Source organism: Ipomoea nil, unplaced genomic scaffold, assembly GCF_001879475.1.
Source record: "Ipomoea nil cultivar Tokyo-kokei standard unplaced genomic scaffold, Asagao_1.1 scaffold1259, whole genome shotgun sequence".
Taxonomy (NCBI): Eukaryota; Viridiplantae; Streptophyta; class Magnoliopsida; order Solanales; family Convolvulaceae; genus Ipomoea; species Ipomoea nil.
Genome location: NW_017617687.1, coordinates 2,268,952 through 2,276,732, shown reverse-complemented (window position 1 = coordinate 2,276,732; position 7,781 = coordinate 2,268,952).

The following is a 7,781-nucleotide window of genomic DNA, read 5'->3' as shown; positions in this document are numbered from 1 at the left end:
CAAAAAGTGGTCCTACGGGGACCAAACGGTAAGAGAGTGTCATACCGTGGGACCCACTGGGAAGCCGGGATCAAATTGGTGAACATGATGAAAATGAAGAAATACCTAAACAAGGGAAGCGAGGCCTTCCTATGTACGGTCAAGGACCTCAACACCAAAACCCCCGAACCACAAACCATTCCAGTGGTAAACGAATTCACCGACGTCTTCTCGGACGAAATCCCCGGGGCACCCCCAGCCAGAGAAGTCGAGTTCACCATAGATCTCATACCGGGCGCTGCCCCGATTTCTAAACCACCCTACCGGTTGGCACCAAAAGAAATGAAGGAACTGAAAACGCAACTACAGGAATTGCTAGACAAGCGCTACATCCGCCCTAGCACCTCCCCGCGGGGAGCGCCAGTGTTGTTTGTTAAAAAGAAGGATGGAAGCATGCGCCTGTGCATCGACTACAGGGAACTTAACCAAGTCATAATAAAGATAAGTACCCCCTTCCCCGAAACGACGACTTGTTCGACCAACTTAAAGGGGCAGGGGTATTTTCGAAAATCGATCTAAGATCCGGGTATCACCAAATACAAGTGGCCAAACCGGACATTCAGAAAACAGCTTTCCGGACACGTTACGGCCACTATGAATTCACAGTAATGCCCTTCGGACTCACCAACGCACCTGCCATATTCATGGACCTCATGAACCGAGTATTCCGACCCCACTTGGATGACTTCGTCATTGTATTCATTGACGACATCCTAGTGTACTCCCGAAACAAGGAAGAACATGAAAGACACCTCCGCATAACCCTGCAAACTCTAAGGAAGCACCAACTATACGCCAAGTTCTCTAAATGCGAATTCTGGAAAGACAGTGTGGCCTTCCTGGGCCACGTGATAGCCAAGGAAGGAATTAAGGTGGACCCTACCAAAATCCGTGCCGTTAAGGAATGGACCACACCGAGCTCACTCACAGAAGTCCGAAGCTTCCAAGGCTTGGCGGGCTACTACAGGAGGTTTGTACCCGACTTCACCAGGATATCCCAACCCCTCAACAAACTCATGAAAAAGGAAACCCCCTTCCGATGGGACAACGACTGCATCTCGGCCTTTCAAGAATTGAAGGATAAGCTAACCACGGCACCCATACTCGCCATCCCCTCCGGGGAGGAAGGATTCGAGGTCTTCAGTGACGCATCCAAAAGGGGATTGGGGTGCGTGCTAATGCAAAAAGGCCGAGTAATAGCCTACGCATCCAGGCAGCTCAAAACCCACGAAGAAAACTACCCCACCCACGACCTCGAACTAGCTGCTATCGTGTTCGCACTAAAAATTTGGAGGCATTACTTATATGGGGTGCAATGCAAGATTTACACGGACCATAAGAGCCTAAAGTACATCTTCACCCAGAAAGACCTAAACATGAGACAACGAAGGTGGTTAGAACTCATAAAGGACTACGACCTGGATATCCAATACCATGAGGGAAAAGCTAACGTTGTGGCGGATGCCCTAAGCAGGAAGGCTAACCACTCCCTCAACACCACCTGGATCCTACCGGACCAGCTGTACATGGACTTCCAAAGACTGAATTTGTAAATAATAAAGCAAGATCAAATCCACCCCGACGTCCACTTGTTCAACACACAAGTCATACCTACACTCTTCGAGGAAATCAAAATAGGACAACAGCAGGATCCGGAACTAGATAAGATCCGCCTCGACCTAACCCGGGGGAAGGAAGGATCCTTCAAAATACACAAAGACGACAGTCTCCGTTACCAAGGTAGGTGGTGCGTGCCCTCAACGCACCCCCACTTGAAACAACAAATCTTGGAGGAAGGATACAACTCCCCATACTCAGTTCACCCAGGGGGTGACAAACTATACCAAGACGTAAAAAGGTCGTTTTGGTGGCCCAACATGAAAAAGGAAATCGCGGATTTCGTGGCCAAGTGTCTGAATTGCCAAAGGGTGAAGGCCGAACGATGCAAACCCAAGGGACTCGTACAACCCCTTGAGATACAACGAGGAAAGTGGGATTCCATATCCATGGACTTCGTCGGAGGATTACCCCCAACGAAGACCGGCCAGGACAAGATTTGGGTCATAGTGGACTGACTAACCAAAACGGCGCGATTCATCGCCATGAAGGAAACGTGGACAATGACACAACTAGCCCAAGCCTACCTGAGCCGAGTAGTGAAGTACCACGGAGTCCCCCGAAACATCGTGTCCGATAGAGACTCCAGGTTCCTCTCACAATTCTGGAAATCACTGCAATTAGCCTTGGGAACACAACTAAAACTAAGCACTGCCTTCCACCCCACCACGGACGGCCAAACCGAGAGAACCATTCAGACTCTCGAAGACATGCTAAGAGCCTATGTGTTAGACTTTCAAGGGACATGGGAGGAACACCTAGACCTTATTGAATTCTCATACAACAACAGCTACCACGCGAGCATTCGTATGGCGCCCTACGAAGCTCTATACGGACAAAAGTGTAGAACCCCCTTATGTTGCGAAGACATGGTCGACCCAATAGCACTATGGCCCCAACACCTACAAGATACCATCACCAAGGTCAAGCAAGGAATAGAGTTAGCAAACCTATAGTAATTAGGAATAGAGTTAGCAAACCTATAGTAATTAGGCCCTAAGTAAGACTCTTAAATATATAAATAGAGAACATAAGGAGGCACCTAGAACTCCCACCACAATAATCTCTCACCACCCAAAGAGCTCCAAGAATCCCCTTAGAAGAAATCAAGAAAGCAAGAAAGCTTAAAGAAAGACCCTTCATAGCCAAGGAATTAATTAAGGCTAAGAGGTAACCCATGTCTCAACAAAACCTATTTTCATAGCTATGATTCCCCTCTTAGGATTTCCCCATATTATTGTGTATTGATGAATTGTGATATTATTATTGGTGGGATGATTCCATGGGTGATCTTGATGATGGAAGGTTCTTGATAATTAAGGTGTTCTTGATGATTATATGACGTTCTTGATGATTATATGGTGTTCTTGATGTTCTTAATGATTATATGATGTTCTTGGTATTTATATGATATTCCTACCGAATCTTGATGAATTGTGTTCTTGTTGATTTAAAAATAATTAGAACCCTAGGTTATATCGTGGGATTCGTATGGTATTATTCTTGGTATATTGGGTGGGAATTCGCATGATTGGGTGTTGATAATGTTTAGAAAAGCATGATAGGTTATGTGCCGTTTGTTTCTTGATTTTGATCCATTAATTGTCTACGTGTGCTATCAATTGCGTTTGAAAGTGTCTAAGCATGGTTTCAGGTTCCACGAAGGTTCCCGGGGCGTTTTTGGTGAAAAAGAGTCAGTGGGGGGTAGGGGACCCGCCACCTACCAGCGGCCTAGTCGGGCAATGCCGGCAGCGGGCAGCTGCCCGCCGGGCACCTGCTGCCCGGAATAGTAAAACGCCGGTAGGCAGCCGGCGGGTGACCCCTCACCCACCGGCTACCCGCTGGTTTGTACCCCACTTCGGGATCCCGGCTTCCCCGTTTGATGTTCCCCCGACCGCCGTGGTGTCGCAATGGACTCCGTCTATCATGCCTATGTCTAGTTGGATTTTTGGGTGCCGTTCGTAGGTCGCATGAGTCTTATATATTGCATGCTAGTTGAATTGGTATCCCGTTGACCTAGGTGAAAGAAGTATGAACCCCTTAGGAATATTCTTAGTATGTGAAGGATCACGCATAGGTTTTGTTATACGTTTTCTCCCCCTTCCCAATGTGTTAATGTGGGTTGCATGTGCTTGCTATGTGTTATGTGTGCATGTTACCCCGAATTGGCTGAGATCAATCGGGCTATATGGGCAGTCGGATGGGCTGAGAACCATACCGGCTGTTAACCAGGCTGGTAAAGACCGGTCAGGTATATAAATATTATATAGGACTGAGGTCCACTATACGAGCAGTTGAATGGGTTGAGAACCATCCCAACTATTAACCAGGCTGGTAGAGACCGGTTAGGTATATAAATATTATATAGGACAAAGGTCCACTATACGAGCAGTTGAATGGGTTGAGAACCATCCCAACTGTTAACCAGGCTGGTAAAGACCGATCAGGTATATAAATATTATATAGAGCTGCGGTTCATCGGTCGGTTGCGATCGACCCCTCCGTATTGTGAGACGGGGCAGGGTGCTGCGTGGCCGTGTCAGAGCTATATGCGCTAACCCTCATGTATGGGCATGCGATTGGTCCTGTGGCGCCAACAAAGTGTGCTATATGATGAGATAAGAAGGATTGATGTTGTGACTGTTATGGAAACATGACCATAGGATTCTTGCTAGTAAACTATACATGTTTAATTGTGATTATTGGTTGCGTTTATCTACAACTGTGCCCTATGTCGAGAATCGTATATACTTGGTTATGACTGCAGATTGTGTGTACCCTATTTGTCGAGTCGGTCCCCTGATTTGAAAGCTAGAGTCTCTTAGGATATGTCTTCGTGCTTCGAAATGACTTTTCGTATATCTATGTATCTATATATATGTATTGTATTTCAACGCGTTGGAGTGGGTTACCAACATCTCTCGCTGAACAGATATATTTGGCTTTCAGGCACAGAAGAATAAGTCACTGGAGCGTGCTAGATCTTGGAACGTAGAAGTAGATAGTTCCCTTTCGGCCTGCGTGCCATGTTATGCATTTACTTTGTTAAGGATATTAGTTAGTTAGCCCGTGCACCTGAGTTCTCTAGCTCAGGTGTGGTATAGCATCCCGTACTCTTTATGTTACGTTTTGAATTAATGAGATTTCACCTTTATTTTATATGTTTTAAATGTCCTGAAAATCTGGGGTGTTACAGGCGCTGAATACTATACGGAGGCCTTAGATGTCTTTGAAGAGGCAAGAACCAAGAGGGTCTTTGTTCCATGTCTCCTTCAAGTATGAAAGAAGGCTTATCAATAACATTTTATCCGCATGGACTTAATTTACTAGTTCAGTAGACAATATTTGAAAGAAGAGATCGGTCTAGATTTGGATCTCGACATTAGTAATGTGGGGATTATATCTAAAGTGAGTAAATTTTTTGTGTACATCGAAATTTGGCCGTGGTTTACATCCTCTCAAATGTTCTCTCACGCTGGAGTTGAGAATTCAACTTTTTGATAGAAGAATGAAAAAACTATGTTGAGTGCGTTCGGTTTCATTTATAATTTATTATTATTATTATTATTATTATTATTATTATTATTATTATTATTATTATTATTATTATTTTATATTATTATTATTATTATTTTATAAATTGTAGGGCATTTTGGTGACCATGATTAAATGAACATGTACTAAATGAGTCCGAATATTTGTGAACATTATTAAATGAACAATAAATGAGCTTGTATATTCAGGAGGTCTTAACAAATTAAACGAACATAAAAATGTTCAGACTTTGTTCATTTATTAAATAAATTTTAAAATTTGTTCATTTATATATGTTCATTTTCCTTAATAAATTAAATGAACGCTTATCAAATATAAACACAAGGTCACAAGTAGTTTATCAAAAATTATGTTTGCTTAGAACTTTGATTTTGATGTTTGATAGAGTTATACTATAATAATGTATTTGTAAAAATGGTCCACATACCTCTCTCCTAAACATTGTAAAAATGCTCAAAAATGTTTTCTTCATAATTTCTTTTGGCGTACGCGTACGTACGCTGGTTTCAATTCCTATTTTTGCCAAAACCTCTCCAAATTAAACTATATATAGTTGAAGCTGTTGGGAACACAATCTCACATCCTCTGACAAATGAAAATTACGGGAACAACACGGTGCATGTATGATTTACGTGGAAAATCCCACAATTAGGAAAAAAACCACGGGACCCCAAAAGCACAATTTTCACTATAATCAATCTTGTGTACAAAGTTTCAGGCGATCACACGAGCCAAACATTCAAAAAAAATATCAAATACAACAACTTGAGGCCAAATACATTTATTATGTTCCACAAGTCTAAAAAGAGAATATTGTACTAACTCGTACTCAAAATATTAAACAATCACGAACAAAATGAAAATGGATACAAATATTACGAGAATACTCAAAAGATGCTTGAAACACCTGACCTTCAAAATATTTGATAAAGATAGTACCAAACTTCAACAAACTCACGAAAAAATTGTACAAAGGATGAAGAAGAGAGAAAATGGATGTGTTTCTTTTCTCTCAGCACTGCCAAATGAACCACACAAAACAATTGAAGAATGGTTTTTCTTCCTTTTGTATTGCTTACTGCCGAAAATTAAAGTTGCAATGTAGATGGATGGAGTAAGTGGATCTTGGAATATTCCTCCACCAACAAAGACAAGAGAAACAAACAAATGGGTGGGTGAGAAACAAACAATTTCCTTTCTTAATTTGCAAACCAAAGATGCTGCCGGCCTCACTCTTTTACTAAAAGCAAATAAAGGAAAATTGATGCTCACATGCGCAACTCAATTAGTTATAGGGGTAAAATTTGAGAAGAATGATTATGGATCAACTCTTATCCGTGACAGTGTGAGAGCAACATCTCAAAGTGAATGGGACTTCTTGTGTGTAGTAAGTAAATTTCTAGTCTATGTGCTTAGCTGAGTTACTATGATTTGTTCTGTTGGATCGGAATGTGGAGGCCCTTAGAGTTGGGATTCAATCTTTTAGGAAGAAGAAAAGAAAGGAAAATTGACATCCTTTTGTTGCGTTGTTGCCGCCAATCCTTAATGATGATGATGATGATGATGATGATGATGATGATGATGATGATGATGATGATGGTGATGCTATATACCCATATATTTCTTCTCTGATCTAACCTTTCTCTTTTGACATATCATTATTTGGTTAAACAACTAAATTTTATATTAGGGCAACCTCATTTGTTGGTATTTTTATGATTTTTTCATTTGAAAAACTTAGTTGTGGTTTTGTTTGATTAAACAACTAAATTTTATATTATAACAACCTCAGTTGTTGGTATTTATGTGATTTTTTCGTATGAAATATTTGATTGTGATTTTTGAACAAATGGAGAGAAGGGTATCTATCAAGTTCTTTCTCTTCTAATTTTAATTTTTTTGTGGGCCTCATGGCTTGAGCAATATATGAGAGAAAAAATGCAAACAGCACCACGCTCAGATGGTGTGTGTAATGCACGTGCCATCTGGGCGCGTAAACTGTTAAGCATTTCTAAAACAAAATCTTGAATTTTAACTTCTCGCTCAATTTCTAAAAAATCTCACTTTCTAATAAAATATATTGTTTTCTACTTTCATATTCATACTATAATTCTAGGTTAAAATTCCTAATCTAATATTATAAAATTGTGTAATACAATTCCTAATAGAATATATTGTTTCCTACTTTCCTATTGGTATTATAATTCTACATTAAAATTCCACTTGATCCCACATCAAAAATGTTTGAAAAAAGGAGCTCTTGAGCTCCTCTATATAAGAGGAGCAATGCTCCTGTAACAATCCAAAATTTTATTTTTTAAATCCGGTTTTAAGAAATTCCAAATAGAAAATTTTCACTCTTACAAACTTTTTTCGCGATAAACCATGGTTGCAATAAGCGCTAGGCGCTAGTCGGGCGGTAGAGTAGCGTCTAGCGCCTAGGCGGCTAATTAAAAAAAGAAAAATTGTGCACGTGTGTAGGTGCATATATGTCATATTATACATACAAACATATATATATATATATATATATATATATATATATATATATATATATATATATATATATA